The 23111-nt window shown below is 37.0% G+C and overlaps 1 long non-coding RNA gene across 1 annotated transcript in view; it reads right to left on the bottom strand.

Annotated features, from left to right (window-relative positions):
- Positions 1–5228: 5228 nt before the first annotated feature.
- Positions 5229–23111, bottom strand: part of LOC120299159 — a 118300-nt gene continuing 100417 nt past the window's right edge. The window contains exon 5 of the long non-coding RNA XR_005554352.1: positions 5229–5273. This is a non-coding gene — a long non-coding RNA (uncharacterized LOC120299159). The remainder of the gene's footprint in view (positions 5274–23111) is intronic.

Genomic DNA, 23111 nt, shown 5'->3' with positions numbered 1-23111 from the left:
ATTAAAAACAACATTCTTTGCAAATTTATCAACGTCCAACATTTTATAAAGTATAAAGACCCATATGTAAGGATAAGAACCTGGTTCAACTTTAAAGTCACAGCTGGAACAAAACAATCAATCTATGAAAATTGCTCACAATTATTCCCAAGTGTTATCTATTGTGTAGTGGGTTTCAATAGGCAAGGAGCAGACCAGCATAGTTACAACGTTATTAATTGACTCAAATTAGAACTGGAGAACTGCAGGCAACTTCATATATATTCAATATATAACAATATCTCTCCCCCAATATTTTGTGGGTATGATACCTGCTTTGTGCAAACACAGTGGAGGCATAAAACTCACCCCCCTTCTTTGCATGGATTGCTCCAGAACAGAATACTAAACTCTGTTTTGTGTCTGATCCTTCTCAAATGTTCCTTCATTTGTATTGTGTTCCATCCTTCTAAGCATCTGCTTCATTGTACTCAGTACTGTGGGAAAGCAAAATGCTATTTTAGTCTGTAGAAGATACTGTAGAAGATACTTAGGAGCAATTGTGTCAACAGCTCTGGCCATCTGTCTTCCATTGCTTGATCCAAGCTTCAACAATATCACTGACAAACAAGTCAGTGATTAACTCCAAATTCACCTTCAGACCAACAGTCAAGTAGGTAATACCCCAATCAAGAACCTGCAACAGAGCCATTGGTAAACAACCCAATAAAAGAATCCCTAGACCGCCCCACCCACCCAGACAGGCAAGACACCAGAATATAAACCAACAGCAAAGAGCACTCCTTACTAGCACTAGTGATGTTACTTATCCATGTTTCCATCCAACGGGTCTTATTTTATTTTATTTTTTTTGCCTCCAAAAGAGGCACTAGGTCTTATTTTCAGGGGGTGTCTTTTATACTCAACTCTGGCACCGACAGCCCTGCCCAGCCAGCCCACTTCTTCTGACTAAAGGAGCAGATTCATTTTACAGCTGCCTTCCGGCCTGCATTTTGCAGTCAGGCCTTTCTAGAAGGCCTATGCAGCTGAGTACCGAGCTATGGAGTCAATTCATAGCTCGGTTCTCAGCTGCAGTGGCCTTACGGAAAGGCCTGTGACTGAGAAATGCAGGCCTGGCTGCAGAAGACGCCACAAAAGAAGTGGGCTAGTGAGGAGACGCCTTGCTGCAAGGTGAGTGGGTGAAGGGCGCTTGGGGTAGCTTCACCCCTCACCCCCACCCTAGCTTGGTTTTTAGGTGCATGCCTTGCCCCAAAACTAGGGCTTATTTTTGGGGTAGGGCTTATATTAGACCACCCCCCCAAAATCAAGCTAGGGCTTATTTTTGGGGTAGGCCTTACTTTCGGGAAAACAGGGTAGTTAGGGTAATGAAACATCTGCAAGAAAACAAACAAGCTCAGAGAGCACCAAGGAACCCTCATTTGTAGCCAATGTCAATTTAAAGCTGACCAGTCAATGATCTGTCCATGACAATAGAGTTAGAGTGAATGACCACAAATAGAGCTATGCATCAAAACAAGATAGATTCTTGTCTGTTTGAAATTGCTTTAACACATCGTATAATAACACAAATACTTGATAAAATTCTTACTTTTCAATAATTCTAGCAACAGGCAAAGTTGACAGACAGGTAAGCTGGGACTTCTTTCTTCTAGAGCAGTGATGGCAAACCTTTTAGAGACCGAGTGCCCAAACTGCAACCCAAAACCCACTTATGCATCGTCGGGTGCCGGGTGGATGTGGCCCATTGGCTGGGTGTGGCCCATTGGCTGGATGTGGCCCATTGGCTGGGCGTGGCTGCAGTGGTAACGGCAGACTGGGTGGGACTAAAAAGTTCAATCAATCAATTCCAACTTTGCAAGATCTTTTTTTTCTCTGCAAGAAATTGAAATTGACTGATTGATTGAACCTTTTTTTTTTTTTTTTTGCACACGGCGGCAGAGGCCTAAAGCAAAAAGGTTTTATAAAACCCAGCTGAAGGCCTAGGACTGGAGCGACGGTGTGTGTGCCCACAGAGAGGGCTCTGAGTGCCGCCTCTGGCACCCGTGCCATAGGTTCGCCACCATTGTTCTAGAGTCCCCGGATTATTTTATATATTTCCCCTTCACTAGTCATCCTAGGAGGGAGAGAAAATATGCCAGCTATAGTACAGGATGTTGTTCCTCATGTGTCCAGGAAAAGGGTGCTTTAATTTTTTAAGGAAATGTGTCTTTACCTGAAATAAAATCACACTGAAGAATTTTTACAGCCAAATAGTCTACAGAAAAAGGGGGCTAGGGCTTCCTGCTTCCTGCATCATTTCTCACTCAGTAACTCAGCAGTCACATTGCTTTGAAAAAAATCATCAGAAAATGCTTTCCTGGAATAACCTGTCTATCTGTCCTCCATATTTAAATGATTCATATAAGGATTCACTAGTACATAGTCACAAGAACACAGAATTTCTTGAATTCTGATTCTCAGAAATTGCACTCAACAAATATCAGCAATTGTGTTTAAAGATAGGGTTTTAGTGCTACAGTATTTCAAAGAGATCACAGCAGGTCACTTATGGCATGTCACCTTCCAAAGAACAATCCATCACAAGCAAGATGCCCAACGCTCTCAAAAACAGCCAGTGACCTCTACCAGTGAATGATATGTGAATGATATGTGCATATCTCAGAAGAATTTAATTTGTATTTATTGGTGACCGGAAACCCCTTCTGGACTTTTTGGGGGAAAAATTAAAAAAATGAATTTATAATTTTTGTTTTTTGATGATTGGATTGGATAGCATATAGAAAGACGAAAGTCAGGATATAACTTTAGAGAGAGAAGCTAAAATATAACTGTAGCCATAACTTCTGTGAAGGTCAGAAGCCACTTCTTTATATATTTCTTTATATTCTTTTTTCTTGTACTTTTCTTCTACGTCTATTCTTTCCTCACTTTTAGCTCTTTTTCTTTCTCTTTCTTTTTTTAGTTGTACTTTAGTTTTTAATAGTCTAATTATTGTTAAAACTTTCAATAAAAATTTATGTGTATAGTATATATTTGTATGTGTATGTATAGTTATATGTATGTATTTAATTTGTGTCTGTCGTTATGATACATCATTATTGCTATATTCTACTCAAAAAGGTATATATTAAACATAAATAAGATTTTACATATTCCAGTCAGCCAGTCCACCATACTGAGCACCAGAAAATTAGTGTAAGATTTGATTTTCAGACTTTCTAACAGATCACAGGAAGAATAGATTCAATCTCACTTAACCCAGGGAGTTATTACATTTAAGATGTGGGGGGGACCTTACTTTCTTTGTATTTGTATGATATGGTCTTACCTAGAGAGGCAAGAGGTGCATGGTGAAAATTATCTCAGCCTACTCCTTGCTGCATTTTGATTTGAGTAGGATACTTTTACAGTAAAAGCTGAAAAGGAAGTTCTTTTAGAAAACCTGCAGGGTTAGGACACAAAATAATGTCCTTTTAGTTTGTAAAAGACAGATCTGATTAAATGTTAGGAAAACCTTATCCAAGTAAGAACACTTAAATGAAAGACGAACCAATTATTGATAAAAACGTTGAATTCCCTTTCACTGAACGTGTTCAAGCAAAGATTGGACAAACCTTAGGGGTGCTATAATTTGGATTTCTGCATTCAGGATTTATCCAAATGTCCCCTCTAATCATCAACTTTATGATTCTGCAGAAACATTGGTTGGTTTTCCTTTGAACACTCTTTTCATGTGTAAATTACAACTGCAAAGATTTTATTCAATGGAAGGGTTGCTGACTTACTCTTATACAGACATTTGGGGTTTAAATTAGTATTGTCTTCATGCAACTTTCTTCTATTCAGCTTTATTCTTTGGCTACTCTCTGTAGCCTCAGAGTATTGTTTTAATGTATTTAATAAATCTCAACTTTGTGTAAAATGCATTGATAGCATAACTGAAGAAACATAAAAATGACCTTTTAGACAAAGATTGTATTGTTACCATAGGGTCATACATAATTGTGACGCTGTCAAACGTCTACAAAAAGAGCAGGATGTCTAAACATGACTTACAAGGGTGTCATCCATCTTCCAATTTTAGCATCTGCTTTCATATGAAGTAGTGATGCTTCTGAGAAGTTCCAGAATTTTGAGAGAAGAGGTTCAAAGTAAAACATGTTTCTAGAGAGATGTGAAACTAAACATCACTTTTTGTTAGGAACGAAGCCTATTTTTGATCATATTTTTCATGAAATTTCATTATATTCCACTCCAGGGCATTTTACATGAAAACAAAATAATATGGGAGATGGCTTGGATTTTCTCCAAATTAAAAATGCAGCACAGCTGTTTTGAGCAATTATTTTTTATAATAGATTTTAAAACAATCCTAAATGGATTGTCAGTACTGCAGGCTTTTTGCCAATTTCATTTAAATATCTGCAGGAGTTTTTAAAGTAACCAGAAATCTGTCCAAAGGAAGCCAGAAATGTTTAAGAAAACATGTCTCAGAGGCTTGATTATAAATATTGCACACATTGTGGGAATACAATTTCAGAAGCAAAGAAGTGTGAATATAATTGGCAGATGAATCATATGTAAATGAATAGCGCTCTGGCACTTTTAGGAGCATTGTACAAATTTAATAGTATAATTGTATAGTGTAATTATATAAATTTAAGAATGATTCCAGATGGGAGAAAATGCATTAATATTTTTTTAAAAGAAAACCCTGATTTATTCACACATGGTATTTCCCACCCATGTTGCTCAGACTCAGTTATTGTAAATATGTCAGGTTCATATGGAAATGCTATATGGTTTTCCGTTATATATGTTGAGAGTTTCAGCCCACCCAAGAGAAATCATTTGTTTCTCTATGATCATTGACCACACAGTTCTGTGAAACAGGCAGCAATACAGAAAGCTAGAATATTCCATTGAAAGTTGATGTGTGTAATAAATACTTGAATCAGACATTCAAGTAGTTTCAAGCTGGTTTTATATCAGATTTACATGATTCAAAATAATACTCCCTTGATCCAGCACTGTCTGAATTTATAAACAATGTGTCATGTTGAGTCATTGTTTAAGAGGTATTTCTTTACCTAAAGAGAGGAACAGAATGACCAAGGGCAGGCAAAAAAGCCAAAGGATCAGGAAGGACTTCCATTTTTTCTGGCAGCTTCCCATTGAGTTTCCTTCTGGGAATCTGGCAGGAAGCATCAAAAACTCACCTTCCTTCCTTCTTCCTTTCTCTTCCCTTCTCAGCAGCAAATAAGTGGCTGTTTCTGGGTGGTGGAGGGAGAAAGAAATTGTGAAAAAAAGGAAAAAAATAGATCCAGAAACCTATCAGCCTGTCCTCAATACCTGGGAAGATTCTAGGAAAGATAATCAAGCAACGAATCAGCGAACACCTAGAGACAAACAAAGTCATAACCAAAAGCCAACATGGGTTTGTCAAAAACAGATCATGCCAGATAAATCTTATTGCATTCTTTGACCAGGTGACAAAATTAGTGGAACAGAGGAATGCTGTGGATATAATTTACTTGGACTTCAATAAGGCATTTGATAAAGTAGACTACAACCTACTACTTGATAAGATAGAAAAATGTGGGTTAGACAGCATCACCACCAGATGGATTCGTAGCTGGCTGAACCACCACATTCAATGTGTAGTCCTCAATGGAACTGCATCTACATGGAGGGAAGTGTGCAGTGGGGTACCCCAAGGTTCTGTTTTGGGCCCAGTACTTTTCAACATCTTCATCAATGATATGGATAAGGGGATAGATGGGGAACTCATCAAATTTGCAAATGATACCAAACTGGCAAGAACAGCCAACACTCCAGAAGATAGGCTTAAGATACAGACTTGACAGACTTGAACACTGGGCACTATCTAACAAAATGAAATTCAGTGGTGAACACTGGAAGTTTTTAAGAAGAGATTGGACAACTATTTGTCTGAAATGGTATAGGGTTTCCTGCAGTGAATTGGACTAGAAGACCTCCAAGATCCCTTCCAACTCTGTTATCTTGCCCTGCCCTGCCCTGCCCTGCCCTGTTCTAAAATGACTATGAAACATTGAAAATGAAGATCACAAGACCACAGCAGCAGTACAGCAGCACAATATTAGCCAGTAGCATTGGAGAAGTCACAATTTCCCCAAATTTCATTCCTTTGGGTGTCATTGGTCCTGGATTTTGGATTCATTCTGTACGTTAGCCCATTTGAGGTAACTTGGTTCAAAAATTGTTGCACTGTGATGCAGCATTTCACCCACTTAAAAGTCATGACATTGACAGTTTTATTGGTATATGGATAAATATACAGCATCATGCTTGCTGTTTGGAATAGCATTGCCTCTGTATTCCTTATGGCCCTGATTCTGTGGTATTTCAGGGAGACCTTTGGAAGCTGGTTTTTCCTGCAGCTACTAGGCCAGAGTGATTGACCCCAGGGAATATTATGCAAGTTAATTTTTATCTTCCCCTGGCACAGTTCTTTTATTGCATTAGTTCTGATTAGTCATAATCAAGGACAGTTTTAACTATCCTTGTAAGCTGCCTAGTTGTTTGGCAATTGGGCAGCCCTAATAGTTGAATGAATGAATGAATGAAATTTATAACAAAAGGCTATATTTGCCATTTTTACAGGCAAGGCCTTCTTAAGGCAACATCATAAACAATTACTGGCTGTAATGGAGTTCTGTGGAAAAAAACTGGAATAAAAAACAAATATAAGATCATATTTAAATTTTCCAGCCCCTAAATATTGAAGTCCAGTTGCAACAGCTAAAATGTATCAGAAGTCCCAATAATTGTTTCTTGTAAAAAGTTTAAAAATGAAGACAACAACAAGAGGAGCCAGCAGAAAACTGTTGGAAATAAGGTTCTGTATCAGTGACATGTTACAAGAAGCTAACAAAATAATTTATGCTTCTGGTGAAATTGTGAACAATCTTGCATATGTTCATTAACACCAATAAAAAGAGAACCAAAAATGTTCTCTTCCTTTTTGTTTTAACTGAAGTAGTGCACATACAGTTTTTATTTTATTTCTTTTATTTATCACTCTAATTTATAGTTATGAAATCCATCAAATAGTTAAGATGGTTTACAGACTTTTGTTCTGTCATTATAAGAGAGAGGCTGGCAGAACGTAGAGGCAGAGTTAAAAGAGGGATCAGCCTGGAACCTCTACACAGCCACAAATGATCTAAGTCCAATCTCCCGTGAATTCCAATGCATTTTATCTAACTAAGCTCACTATTATTTGAGAACATGTAGACATGATTAGCAATAAATCAATTTAATTGGATCTTCATATGTGGACCTGATCTTTCACAACTGGCAGTCATTGGGGAAGGCATATAGCTGAAAGGTAGTGTAGCAATTAAATGGACTAGGAACAACATTTGAGGTTCATGAATGAAAAACCTCCCTTTGAGCTGCGACTACAGTAGTTTTTGACTTATTACCATAATTGAGCCCGAAAATGCAGTCCTATGTTTTTGTGGTCATTAAGCAGGTCACCATAATACCCAATTTTGCAACCTTTTTTTTTGCACATTTTGATTGTCTTTCTGCACATGATAATCTATGTAGTTGCCGTGATGAGTCAAAGGAGATGGAATTCCATCAGCATCCTAGGACTTGTCCCCCAGCCAAAAGGCCTATAAGTGCAAGTCTCTATGTTTACCTAATGGCCAGTAGCCAAGCAGCTGAGTTTAACAAGCAACAGGCCACCTTTCTAGGCTGGGGTGGAATGAAAAGAATAGCAGGAACATTATTTTGCATCCATAAGTTGCTCATTTTTGTGACTACAGGTAGTCCTTGGCTTACGATCATTCATTTAATGATTGCTTGTTATAATGGCACTGAAAAAAAGTGACTTACAATTAGTCCTCTCCCTTATGACTGTCATGGTGTCCCTGTAGTCACATGATCAAAATTTGGACACTTGGCAACCATGACAAATTTACAACAGAGTCATGTGATTTCCATTTGCAACTTTTCCAGCCACCTTCTGACAAGCAAAATCAATGGGGGAAGCCAGATTGGTTTAACATCTGTGTGATTTGCTTAATGACCATGGCAAAAAGTTTGTAAAATCAGATATAACTCACTTAAAGACTGCATTGCCTAGTTATGGTAGTTCCAGTCTCAATTGTAATCTATATTTTCCTAAATAAAAGTCCTTTTTTTCTACACTATGTGATAAGTCACTGAATGAACTATCATTCATTTGAGTCTGAGGCTGTTCCTTTCTCATTTGGCTTTTCAACCGCTTTTTCCTTTTTTATTATTTCTCTGAGATGATAAATTTTAGGCAAAGATCTCCTCCTCCTCCTCCTTCCCCTTTTCTTTCCTCCTCCTCTTCCTTCTTCTTCTTCTCAGATCATAGAACTGATTTCCTTCTCACTTGATTTTGAGATAACATATGAACATTAAATAACTCTCCTAGAATCTTGTTCTTACAATATTTCCCCTTAAACATACTAATAGTAATTAGTCAGTTGGATAGACAGACTGCTGTCTGCACAGTACGGCTCAGAGATGTAAAATAAGGACTACATCTACATCTACAAATATTATCCTTTATTCTCCTTTAAAGGACTACATAATTGGAAACTGAACTGCAATAGAAATAGGCAATGGCGGCATACAAATTAAGTACAGTGTATGAACAATAGATAAGCAGACAATTCATTACAAAGAGTTAGAATCCCTTTATTATCTATATACTGTAGGTTTCCTATCACGTACAAGCTGTTCACCTTTCTGATTATAAATGTTATTTATATATTTACAAAACTAGCAATAATAAATGTCTTAATGTCTTTCATATATAAGGATGGAAGTATAAATAACACAGGAGAGTTTTATTATTCAGTCTGGCATTCCAGTAAACCTATTATGATATTATTGTGGATGCTTATAGTTGTGTAATCTGCTACTGCATTATGCAAGTTGATTTTAACTCTTGTATAGGCTGATATTAATTTTAACAAGAACTAAGCATTGCTGTACATTTTTAAGAATGATCCAGAAGTTCTTGAGACTTCACACAAGCACAACATCTCTCTGTTTTTCATTAAGGTGGCCCAACATTTTCAGTCTTCTGTATGAACTTGAAAACAAGATAGTGTTGCTTTAAAACTCATATTAACATTAATGATGACTTTTTAAAGAAATAGCTTCTTTTTTCCAAGCTTGCACAGAAATCTAAATAAAAGATGTCTGTTCTTCCAAACTAGTTTCAAGGGGCCCTAATTATTATCTATTTCCCATGTTGGCTGATAGATTGAAATGTAGGATATATATTTTGGTTAATTAAATGAGTAGTAGGAAAACTAAAGCTCTATGATATGAGGGCAATTCAGAAATAAACCTCCATTTGGTTTTCAATGACAGACACTCGCAGATACAGAACTTTTATCATATACATTAGAAAACTACAACATTACATTACTTTTTGACATAATTGCCATTCAAACTGAGGCACTTGTCATAATGTCTTACAAGGTTTGAAATTCCTTAGTAGTAGTCGCTTGGTGCCAAATCTGGGCTATGGGGGTGGGTGATCAAAAACATCCCAACGGAACTGCTTCAAAAGTTCTTGGGTGCTTCTAGCCATGTGTGAGCGAGGTCCCTTCCAACTTTACTGTTATTATTATTGTAAACCAACACCACACCAGAAGTCAGCATGCCCCGACGCTTGTTAAGGATGGGGCTCGTCTGAGCTTTCGTAACATTTCACAGTAGACTTCTGAATTGATGGTCAAACCAAGCTCCATGAACTTCTCTAAGAGTATTCCTTTTGCATCTTCACATTTGGTAGGATTTTCTATGGCACCACTTCTGGTGTTTGTGGTATAATAAAATTCTGTATCTGCGAGTGTCTGTCATTGATAACCAAATAGAGATTTATTTCTGAATTTCCCTTGTATAACACAATGTCTAAAGATCTCTGGCATCTTCACCTAAGACTGGAAAATTTCCTGCCTAAAATTCCATACATAAACTACCAGTTCATTTTGGCAGCATTGGTTCAATAAATAGTAGCTTCCTATATTTCTATAAACTGTAATAATCTTGGCTTAGGTCTTCAAAATTTTAGTTGCCTTTATAGTGGTTTACATGAAGGCAAAAATAGGGAACAACTGCTTTAAATCATGTTCATGTGGATGTTATTTTGGGTGCTCTAAAGCACCATTTAATTTAGAGTTGTAACTTCCAGTGAGGGATAGAGATCAGATTTAAGGTCATACACTTCAAACATATAATTTGAAATTCTTACGAACTGCAGTCAAGGGTACCAGCACATGTGCAAAGAAAAACACTGTAGCAACAATTATGGAACCATACAAGTAGCAGATAGGAAGGACAATTCAGTGACACAGATTTTGAGAAGTCAGGAAGTGAGTCAACGATCATAATCCCTGGTTTATGAATCCTGTGATTGGGAAGAAGTCTCTTCCTGCAAGTTTCAGTTATCGAATCTCAAGGAATGTATGGATTAGGAATGCACTGGACCAGTTATGGTTAAATGTGTAAGAATCATCCTGTCATTTCATCTTCCTCTTAAAGGTAACATTCACTTTCCTGACCTAAACATTTTGAGTGTAATACCTCAAACAATTTATTTAGAGCAAGCCAGAGATGTTACACACATATTTTAGCAATAATTCTCGTGCCTTGTTAGAGAAAGGTCAGCCATAAACCATAGTGGCCTACCACATTCAAGGAAGGGCATTTTGGAGTTCATTATATTGATGATATGACGGAGCATCATTATGAAGATGTATGGCGAAATCAATAGGTTTGTCTGTTGCTTAAGGCACTCTAGTCCATTAGTCTCTATGGCCAGCTGCAACCTTGTACTTATGACAGACGACTGTAAATATGTATGACTGTGGACACAACTAAAATAATCTAGGCTTAAAATGCTCTTGTTTAGCATGACGGTTGTTTGCTTGCTAGTCACTTATTTCAGCTAATTGAGGCTATATTGATACATAAACATATAGCAGCAATACAGATGGAATGTGATCTGTATATAAACACATTGATATAGGAACTAAATGCTATTTTTTTGCTGTGACTAGATGTCTCAATAGCTTAAGGAACAGGTGAAAAATAATTTCATCTTTTACAGATGTAAATCTAAAAAAAAAAATTCAGCTGGCTCTGATATAATCTCTATATCTTTCTTTTAAAAGCTTGAAAATTTTTCTGATTGTACACTGCATTCTTATACAGGCTGCCCTTGACTTCCGGCTACAGCTGAGCCCAGAATTTCCATTGCTAAGCAAGCCAGTTGTTAAATAAGTTGTGCCTTATTTTATAACCTTTTTGCCCTGGTTCTTAAGAAAATCACTACAGTTGTTAAGTGAATCATGCAGTCATTAAGCAGGTCTGGGTTCCCCATTGACTTTGCTTGCAGAGCTCTCTTGGAAGGTTACAAATGACAATGCCAGGATCCCAGGACGCTGCAACCCTTGTAAATACATGCCGGTTGTCAAGCACCCGAAGTCTGGTCACATGACCATGGGGATGCTGCAACAGTTGTAAGCATGTGAACTGGTCATAAGTCACATTTTTCAAGTGCCATTGTAACCCTGAATGATCATTAAATGAAGGTTAGTAAGACAAGGATTACCTGTATTTTGACTCATTCAGACTCTTGATTATTGTTATTTTTTTATAATAGATGCATTCAAGCTGCACTTCTGAAGCAATTCAATATAATCGATGTAATTAGCAGGTTAACAGAACTACTGACAAGCTGAGCAAAATACCCAAATTATGAATTTTAATTCCAGAGGCCTGGAGGCATGATTTCAAAAGCATCATGATTGTGATGCTAAGGAGGTTATATTGATGTTAAATTTGATTACAGCCGCTAGGCTGTTAATAGGGCAATATTGGAAGAAGGAATCCTTGCCTACTTTGCAAGAGTGGTTTCATAAAGTTTCGTATCTGGCAGAAATGGCAAAGATTTCGGCTTTTTTAAAGGAGCAATCTCAAGAGAAATTCTTTGTAGTATGGGAAAAATGGATAAATTTCATACAATATAATTTGGATATGGAAAAATACCATTTAGCTTTTTTATAACTTGTAATGATTGTTTTTTCCTTCTTTCTTTCTTCCTTTTTTCTTTACGTATTATTATTTATATATATATATTTTTATATATATGTTCTATTTTTCGTCTACTTTTTTCTTTTTTCTTTCTCTCTCTCTTTTCTTTTCCCTTTTTTTTTCTCTTTTTTAGTATATATTATTCATTTTAAAGCTTATGTTATGCATATTATTATTATATATATTATTATATATATTATTATTATGACCTTTATTATTTTTATTAATTATCTTATAAATTGTAAACGTTATTTTCTAAAATTTGTTAAATAATCCTATATTCAGTTCTGGGAAGTCGGGGGGGGAGGGTGGGGTGGTTTGGGAGGGGGGGATGTTTATTTGTAAAATTTTTGAAAAATTTCAATTAAAAAAAAAAAAAGCATCATGGCTTGGCTTCTGTTTCTGGTTTCTTCTTGGGTGGACAGAGATTCAGAATCTTGTTCTCCCCTTTTGATGTTACAATTCAGAAGTGCGTAACCTGAAGCTCCATCACTCTGTGTCCTCATGAAAGCCTTGGGTTTGACCTCCAGAGATCATCAATGTTGGATTTTTTTTTTTAATATGACAGAGGAGGAAAAGTATTAAAATGCATGACTCAAGAGGAATCGCATCAGCTTGAATTAATTTTGAAGAAAGTTACATGAAATGAAATTTGGATTTGGTTCTGGGCCTTTCCAAGCATTTGCCTTGTCTTGCACCCTTTCTGTCATTCGTGTAATTTGTGTTAGTTAGTATAGCGATTTGAGTGGTGACATTTAGCTTCAGCTGAAATGAAAATATGTGATGATCTGTAATTGCATAAAAATATATACACATGGAATTGTCATTGTAAAGAAATGGATTCTTGCAAATGGATATGCCAGAAATCAAGACAACTGGAAATGTATCAAAGCACATATAGGTAGTATTTCCTATTTTCTGTTCTGTGTTCATTCCTCATATTCTCAGCGTGTCAGAATAGAGCAGCAAATTGATGAAGTGAGGGAAATATATTTCTTCTACAAATATTTCTCCAGGTGGAAACAACCCTTACAATCTAAAATATTTACAGGGCACCTAAGACAGGCTTGAAGGCTGTGCACAACAATATATAACAATAAAAGAACAGGCAGAAAGGTTCTAGCACAGCGGTTCTCAACCTGTGAGTCACGACCCCATTTGGGGTCGAACAACCATTTCACGGGGGTCGCCAAACAATGCAGTCCGCCATTTTTCCCCCCTTTCCTTAGCTGTGCTACTCCCTTTTATTCTATTGGCTTTTGAAAGCCAATAGAATAGACTCTCTTGAATAGAGTCTAATTGTCCAGGCTGTCTCTGCCCTGCTGAGCCCGTCAAAAGTCCCATTCTGAAAACGGTGCTGCAAGTTGTCTGCAGCGAAGGCGAGCTGTCTAGAAGTTTCCACCCCCCCCTGCTGAGCAACTACTAAAAATGTAAGTAAAAGAGGGCCAGGGGTGGGAGGTGGGAGGCTGGCGGGCACAGAGAGGGTTGCTGGCGCACATGGGGCCGGGCGGGTACCTTACCTCCCTTGGGCTGGGCCAGCTGGTGGCCCAGCCAGTGGTCGCCCTGCGCCATCGCTGCCCCTTGCCAGCTACGCCTCGGCCGGCGCAGGGGGCGGCACCATGCATGCGCGGTGCTCCCGGGCAGGGAAAGTCCTCAACTTACAACCGGTTGGGTAGTCCTCGACTTATGACCGGTTGGGGGTCGCGGCATTAAAAACGTTGAGAACCACTGCTAGCAAGATCTGGTTCATTATCTTCCAGTTGCAGGTTTGGCATTTTGAAATAGAAATGTTTGCAACAAGTGATGTCAGGTGGATGACTGTTTTTTGAGCACTTAGAAAATTAGAATAAAATATCTTTCTATTGCACAATCTTTTACACATATGGAGGTTTTCTTAAGCATTTTGGAGGATACAGTTAGTCATTCTCTACCTGTAATTCAATAAAACAGGAAGACTTGTTATCATTTCTTTACCAACTAGACTTGTGTGATATTTTCACACATGAAACTGAGCTATATTGTGTTTAGGCTTAGTGGATTGTCTGAACTTGCAACATTCCTTTTCTTGCTGCCCCAGATTGTTCTGAGTAATGACAAAAGGCTCTCTGCTGCCTTGTCTGCTGTAGAAAATTTACTTTAAACAATGTGTATATGTGGAAATGCTATTAGAAATAGAATATCACATAAGAAATATTTACAATATACTGTATTATAGTACACACATATAAAGTATAATATAAAATATAACAAAGCATATTAAAGTGATTCACCTGCATTATGGCCTTTTAGATATGATATTTCCATTTTAAAGCCCCCCCCTTTTTTAATTCAACCAGTTTTACAGTTCCTGGCATAGATTTTATATTGCTTTTATGTTATTTTACAGTTTAGATCATTTTTCTCTTTTAAAAAATACATTGTTCAGTGAGCTTTTTTTATTCGGTGGTCTACCAGCAGATTCAATTATGTACGCCAAGAAAGTCATTGTGAAATCCAAAATTTACACAGAAAGTGTGCTGTGTGAATAACAACAAATCCCTAAAATGACAAATGGCAACAACTGACAATTTATCACCTTATTTATGCAAGACAGACTGATTTCAATTTAATGCAAGCATTTCAAAACAGGGGAAGGACAACTATTTGCTAGTTAGAACAGATCATCAATATAAAAGCACAATATGTTTTTTTAAATCCTTTTCTTGACTAATATTACACTCTATGTGAATGTTGTCAACAAATAAGAAGCTGGTATTACACAAGTATCTAAAAGGAGTTGTGAAACTTAAAATATTTGAGGAATGCAAATGGTGCTTGGAGTCCTGGGAAATGTTAACAGATTTCTTCCTAAATTATATTGGAAATCTTTTCAAACACACATGACTAACCCAGAGATTAGTGTTATCAGATCTGAGACATTGAGACATCAGCCAAGAGATTTATTGTTGTTATTTCCTAGTGGCCATTCAGATTATTTTAGCTCAAATCTGACAGCCCTACAACAGGGCTGAAGATGCTAGAAAACATTGAAAATATTAGAGCCCAAGTCTTAAAATACTATACATTGGTTAACATATTTCTGTTCAAATTCACTTTAAGTATTTCCTATAAGGGATACTTACCAATAAGCAAGTATCACAACAGTGGTGTATCAAATACAATATTCCAAACATTAAATCGGCATTTGTTCTGCACTATGTTTTCTGCACTGATAGCAAAGAACCAACTTCTGTCTTTTTATGATTTGTTACCAGTTCCACTAAGTAGTAATAAGGTTCAGAAAAGCCAAATATCTATAAGTAACATTGGAGAAGAGAAACTCTCCTACACTATTCTGATCAGTGCAGCAGAACTTGAATTTTGGACATAAGTTAGGGGAAGCTTGAACATCAACATTAGACTGAATTGGACTAAAGGTCAATTTTGTTCAATATTTGATTTCCAATAATGACTAACTAGTTGAATGGAGGAAATTAAAAAGCCAAATAGAAAACCCTCAGATTCACTCACTCACAAGAAAATTAAGATCCTTTGAAACCAGTAGCAGAAAGGCAGGCCTGCCCTACATCACATCCACTTCTAGCTATGCTTGTAAAAAAAACTCAGAGGGCACACACCAATGTGCACACTGATTTTTTCACAAGCATCTCCAGTAACATTCTCAGGGGTATGTTCCAACGGGTGGGTTCATCAAACGCAAGACTATTTGTTTGCCACATGAGATTCCAGGATTGTTTTATTCATTCTCACTGTATTCCATCAGGAGAATCCAAACAAAAATAGTTCAAAAATGGAGAGGGAAGATAATTCTTATTTGGTGCAACTCAACACAACTTTCAAAGTAAAGGATGAAATATTACTTCTCACATTTACCCTGCTTCCAATTTAGAATTGAAATAAAAGGCGTGGAGTAACAGTCTACCTCATTTTGAATCAATTGTCTCTGAAAGAGGTCATTGACAAGAAAGTACAGAGAATAAGGATAAGTTTTGTTCAAGTTTTGTTCTCATTCTCAACTGCTGGCCAAACTAAGCAACTATCTAGAGCAGGGGTGTCAAACTCGCAATGTCACGTAACGTGTCGTGACATATTGGGACTTTTTTTTCCATTGTTGGCAATGGGGTGGGTGTGGTTTCGCCATGACGCATCCGGCCCATGGTCCGGCAGTTTGACACCCCTGATCTAGAGATTCCTTAACTGAGTTTTGCATGCTGGCTGGGAAATTCTGGGAGTTGTAGTCCACATACTTCAATTTTTTTCATTTCCCATTAAAATTATGAGATAATTTCCTGCTTGTAGTACTAATTATATTATATAGCCTGACCAAACTTTAGAAAGGAACATTTATTTCTACCCCTTGATTAGTACTTGGAGAAAAATTTACTTCTCAGAATATAAAACCTGATAATCAGTGGTCTAGCTGAAGTTTATTTTTTCCAGTCCTGCTTTTATTTAATGCCATAGTGTAAATTGAGGGAATTGTGAACTGCAAACAATAAAATAAACATGGAGTTGTTAAAAAGCCTGTTTCCATATTAAGATCTATCGCCTTATTCCGTCTGCTGTTCTGCAATTTATGAGTTGTAAATTCTCATTAGTCTGTCCCTTGTATTTCAGATGAAGAGTTCTAAAACCTCCATGAATCTAACTAGGTATTGTGGCTTGCTCTTTATTCTAGAGTGTGAGAATCTTCTAAAAAATAAATCAAATTTCCATCTGACAGGTACTGAATCATTCAAAATTATTTTAAGATGCTAATTCAATAAAATCATGCTGTAACAAAGTCAGCTAAGATTTTGAACCCTAATTATTGTTAGCAATTGTATTCATGTAATTTTAATATGAATGGTAAAACAATCTCTATCGTATAATAATGAAACAGATGGCAGTTGATTAAATCCCAAATATCTAATGACCTTTCCCAATTGCTTTGTGGTTCCCATGGATTTGTTTGATACTGTTACATATATTTCACACACTACGGAACTTGTGCAATGTTGCTTTGAAACTTTTTATTTTTCCAAATTATCAACTTCCAGATTTTTGAATCTTTCATTATATGTAACACCTAAAAATCAGAAGTGTATGTTGTTGTAGGCTTGCAATACATGTCTTTATATTGGAAGTACCCTAGAGCTATTTTCATGTAGAATGATTCATTTTATTTTGACATGTGAAATACCTTGATTTAAATTACTCATACTTTTAATGAATTGTTTGCTGCTCTGCAAGAAGGATCTGGAACACCTTTGATTTCTTGGCTTCCTGAGGATCATGACAGAAGGCATTGAATTCAATGGGAGGTCCAAATGAAGTGACGCTATGTTTTTATCCTTCTGAAATGCTCTGGTGAGCCTTTTTTGAAGTTCAAGAAGAAACAAAGCATTGTCGATGAAAATGTAGGGATAAATCTTGAGGCATAATTTTCTCTTTGACACTTGTGACTGAAAATTTATATGAGCATTAAATCTGAAAGGCAGATCTATGTTACAATATGTTAAAAGTGTACTTAGGAACAAAATTAAACTAAATTAAACTTCTAAAAATCTATACTTCCAAATTCTATTCTTTCTTTGCAAGATCTTAATGCAAAAGCAGATTTTATATACACATTTATGTTACGGGTTGATTAGATTTATTCACTCCAGCACAAACAGCTATGTTGTTTACTGCTTTAAATATCTGATCATGTGTAAGTGGATGACTCAGAGCAAAATTTTTAAACTGTGGAAACAGGGACTTTTGCTGTGAGCTGTGATTGACATCCCCATTCACCCCATCCACCAAATTCTTTGTTCAGAATCCAGGAAGGATTACCTGGTGTCCTACTTTCCATCTGTATTCTGCTACTGTTTTGCATAAAACAGGCTTAAGGCTGGTATAACTAAAGGCTTCTCTGTCCCTGCTTATGAGACCCACAGTTTCATTTCTAGTGGCTCAAGAAAGTTCTGTGCCCTTTGATAAAGATGTATAATTAATGTAAATTGTTTCTGTTATTTGCTGATGTTTAATAAATAAGAATTACATTTTTGTTAGCCATACTGAGTGCAGGCATGTTTGCTCTGATCTTGATATAGGGATTGACTAGGAGCATGTGGGTACAAATTAAAATGAAAAACATCCACAGTAATTTCCCAATAGAAATTTCATCCAAAGGACAAAATATGTGTTGCAATATCATGATACAAGCTCCATCTCCAGAGAGGATGTTTCAGCACAAGATGGGGAGGGGGGAGTTTGCAACATGTTGGGACAATGTATGTTCATCATTTGCTGCCCCTTGTCCCCCCCACTCCTACCCCCACAGCAGCTTTGTGTACTCCTCTCCTAGCTTCCTACAAGTGACTGCTGAGGCTCTTGTTTGATAACTATAGATATAAAAGAAACTTTAGAAATGGGTGAAGCAGTTCTCCCAAAGGAGGACAACCTGAGATCCAGAGTATCAAATGGGCATATTCTTTTAGGGATCTGAACTGCAAAGTCTCCAACCATTGGGACCACCATCACCTTGGAAAAATACAATGTAACACAGTTTGTAATGTTTAGTTAGGCTTAGCTAAAAGGGCCAGGGTGGTGCAGTGGTTGGAATGCAGTATTGCAGGCTATTTCTGCTCACTGCCCGCAGTTCAATTCTCACTAGCTCAAGATTGATTCAGCCTTCCATCCTTCCAAGGTTGGTAAAATGAGGACCCAGATTGTTGGGGGCAATATGCTGACTCTGTAAACTGCTTAGAGAGGACTACAAAACACTATGACGTATATAAGTGTTATCAGCTGGAAAAAGAACAGATACTATGGCTAACTAGTATGGTCTAGAAACACGATGTAAATGGCCATGAAGTAAATCTGTAGGCAACCTTCAAATTATGAACAAAAAAACCCTGCAAAAGAATAGGATCGCCTAAAATGGATCATAACAAGATTCAGGAAAAAAAATTGCTGTCCATGTGAAATATATAACTACTATATCACTTACAAATGTTTGGTCTCCAAACAATTCTCACACTTTTTTATCAGACGATGATCCTAAAAACTGAGATTTCAGTCAGATAACAGGAAGTAATACAAGGTCTTAATTAATTTACAGCATGAGGCTTGAAAGAACAAAGTCCATATTCTCCCATAGGCCTATGCAGGCATACTTTTTAAAACATAACAGTTGTGTGGAAAAAAATGCCATTGAATGTTATGGTGAGAATTATATATAAAAGAAGCCTGAGTGTACAGATAACATTAAAATTTGGTGCCTGCTTCATTTATTTCATGTATGAAGCCATGTATGCAATGATGATGTACAAGGTGGAAATGTAATTTCAGCATCCAATCAACTACATTAAATATATATATTGGACCAATTGTATGTACTACATTAAAAAAATCCAGGATTAATTTGGGTCAGTCCTGCTTGAATAAATCTCACATATTTTTCCTTACCTTATCACAGTGAAATCCTCAACACTTAGATTCCAAATGTATGCCATGCCCCACTCAGAAAATAAATCTGAAGACCTCCGTTCTTTAATACCTATCAGTTGGTAAAAAGTTATATAACCATTTCTAAGACTCTAGGTCCCCTGAGCTACAGTCAGGGACAGAATCCTGAAAAAAAGATCTGGGGCAACAATGAATCTTTCCAATTCTGTCCTGCTTAAACTATTCCCTGAGAGCAGCATAAAATCTTCCAGAAAGTCACAAATAACCACTGAAGAGTATCCAGGTATCTGTATATTATTCTTGCCTTAGCTGAAATCAATGTTCATGACTCCCACATCAGAAACATACTAGGCAAGGGTGGAATTTATGAGGAAACAGCAAGCTGAAAGCCATGGCTCAGTAAATGTAATATTACTGCATATCTCAAATTTACTTCAATGTACCGTATGACAATCTGGGTTTCTAGAAACATGAGTTACGGATAGGCGAGTCAAAAATCAAAATGGAGGGGGGCATATGCATGTCTTTATGTCTAGCAAAAATCAAACACAGCATTGCACAAAGAACCTCATGACAAGCTGTCAAGTCTGAGGCTACTAGTGGCAAAGTTTGGGGGTGTTGTTGTTACTGCTTATAGACCTGGATGACTTTCCATCAAGGAAGTGTGAATTCTGTTTTGTATCAGAGAATTCTATAGGAAAATATTCATCCTTCTATTTGTCAGATGAAGCTGCACCCTGTGCCTGAATGTGTCATACAGTAAAATAATAATTCATAAATAATAAAACATGCAAACAAGTCTGCAGCAAAAGGGATGAAGAAAAACAAATCCAATGTTTTAGAATAGCCATCTCAAAGTCCAGGCTTAAACTCCTTAGAAAGGTGGCATGGCTTGAAATGGTAGAAAACTCTCAAATATTACTTAGTTGAAGTAGCGTGCAAGGGAGGATGACCAAAATTCCTAGACAGTGATTTGGGAGATTGATCACCAGTTGGAAGAAACATTTGGCTGTTTTTATTGCAGCCAAAGGTGATGCAACCCATTACTGACGTAAAAGAGGTGATTACTTTTTCTCGCTGCTGTGTTTGCATATTAGGTGACTTTGTTTATGAACAAATGAAACCAGCACCAAACGTTGGTACTCTTTCTTTACTCAGGGCTCATCCAATTGGCTGGTTTGAGATACAAAAATTGCTCTCTCCCAACAGCTGGTTTCTATTGTTCCTCTGTAATGAGACTGACAAGTGGAACTGTCCTTACAATTTTAATGTGGGACCAATAATAGGCAACTCTTGGGGGCTGCATTTCTTCTTCCACCAGCATTACAACCTCTAACTACTTACTAGGAAAAACAGCTATAAATCAACTCTTAATACTGTAATAGATTGGGGTTGGTTGACAGGAGCCTGTGAATCAGAAACCTGACACTATTCATTTAGCACTGGCTATAGCCATGTTGACAATTTAATAATAATACTGAAATTAAAACAAGTGTTCAAGTTGCCCAAGTGACAGTCTGTTATCATAGTCGGCTGCGACTTGGTCTAGTCCTAAACACCTGTCTGACATTATTTTGGGAGAACAATAAACACATGTTCTCCTAAAATATTATTTATAGATGAGGGACACAAACAATGGGGTGACATAAGAGGGAACACTTGGAGAGTGTTAGTTGAGCTATAAAATCACAATGAAGAGTTCAGTCTACTGCTCTTCTGATTGCATACAATGGCACAGTAGTGGAGATCATGGTGATCTTGCTGTCAGTCTTCATAGCAATCTTGCATTGTTTCCTCCTTCCTTCTGGTTTTGAAAGATATTTCTCAAAAGAGAAGTCTAGTCACCTCTCACAAGAGCACTGAACACATGTTTTGAAAGATATCTAGCTTTGATTTATAGATAGAAACAGAATCAGAGTTAGAAACACACACACAGAAAGCACATGTGAATATTTCTGTGTACATAGGGTACTTTTAAAACTATTTCATTAAATTAGAACTCCATTTGCTTTTTCACATACAGGAATGCAATTTCAGCCGTTCTGAATTGGCATTTGAAGTCATATAGGAACAAAGCTTAGTGCAAGCTCTGTATACAGCTGGGCCCAGCTGATTTCACATTAAGACTCATAATCTGACACGTGAAAGCCTAAGGAGATTCTGAGCATGGGGGGGGGGAGCAGTAGGTTGCACATGGACTTTCAACATTTCATTTTATGTATGCACTGATCCGTACATTTTAGCTTTAAGCATTCATCTTAACGTTCATAACAATGCTAGATATTATGAAATGCATAACCTCACTGTTTTCTATTTCAAGCATCTGAGCATTTGATCAAGGGGCTTATTACTGCATTGCTTGAAAATTAAAAATAAAGGAACATGCAGCACTATGTTTGGAACAAAAGGCTAAAATAACACTGCAATGGGATTCCCTCTTGGACTCTTTAATTGAGTTTAGATCTTGTGTACATCACTGTATTTCAAACCGAATTGTTTCCTCTTTCCTGAAAGAAGAACTCATTGCCCTGCATTTTCAGACTTGCATTGGATAATTACAAGTTATACAATTTATGCAGCACGATGTTGCAATTCCAGGTTAAAATTTGCATTTCAGATGTACCACAGATGATTCATTATAATTGCATCAAACAGCAGGGACAAGATGAACAGTGGGGGTGGGTGGAGACAGTAGAGTCATCAAGAGACAGAACATGCAGGAGCTAGAACTGAACTCCTCTAGATGCTGCTCAGCCAAAGAACTGTGCTGGAGGATTCACTGGTTTCACATCTGTCTGCTTACACTGTGTAGTACTAACCACCATTCAGTGAAAAGTTGAGGAGTTGCTGTCAGTTAAAGGCAGAGATCGCTCCCTCTTCTGACCTCAAAAGGGATACCCATTTTCTATATATATATTATTTTTAAACCAACAAAACAAAACAAAACATAACACACATACATACACAGTATATACTCCTCCCCTTTTTTTTAACAGCGATTATGTAATGGTAATCTTCTATTATTTACATTTCTCCCCCTTATTCTTCTTTAGAATATTTGTCCTTATTGCCCCGTTGTTTCTTATTTACATTTTTCTTCCTTCATACTCTACTTCTTACTAAGAATAATTCATATTATTATTATTATACATTATTATACACATATTTTCACTTTTGACCTTTCCATATTTATTCTCCTCTATTATTTCTAGTCTCCCACCAGTCGTACCGCTTGTTCCATGTTTGGAACTGGTCCATTTCCAATTTGAGTGAGGGGTTTTTTCCCCCCATCACACAGTGCCTTTTCTTCTCCTAAGCTATAGCTAGGCTTTCTCCCAGTTCTTATGTCTGTAATTTAGTTGTTTCTTCCTGCTAATTCTTGCTAACATATAACTTCTTGATAAAGGGAAATTGCATTTAGGACAGCCAAGCCCTTTTCTGAGATAGTCACTGATTTGTAATTTCCAATCCACATTTAGTACAGCTTGATTCAGCTTGTACTGAATTTATTTCCTCGTTTCTTTATTCAAATATTTGGGTTT

Source organism: Crotalus tigris, unplaced genomic scaffold (assembly GCF_016545835.1).
Source record: "Crotalus tigris isolate CLP2741 ecotype Arizona unplaced genomic scaffold, ASM1654583v1 scf7180000017611.44802233496:7321179, whole genome shotgun sequence".
Classification (NCBI taxonomy): domain Eukaryota; kingdom Metazoa; phylum Chordata; class Lepidosauria; order Squamata; family Viperidae; genus Crotalus; species Crotalus tigris.
The sequence above is the reverse complement of the archived record's forward strand: the minus strand, read 5'-3'. Positions and strand labels throughout refer to the sequence as shown.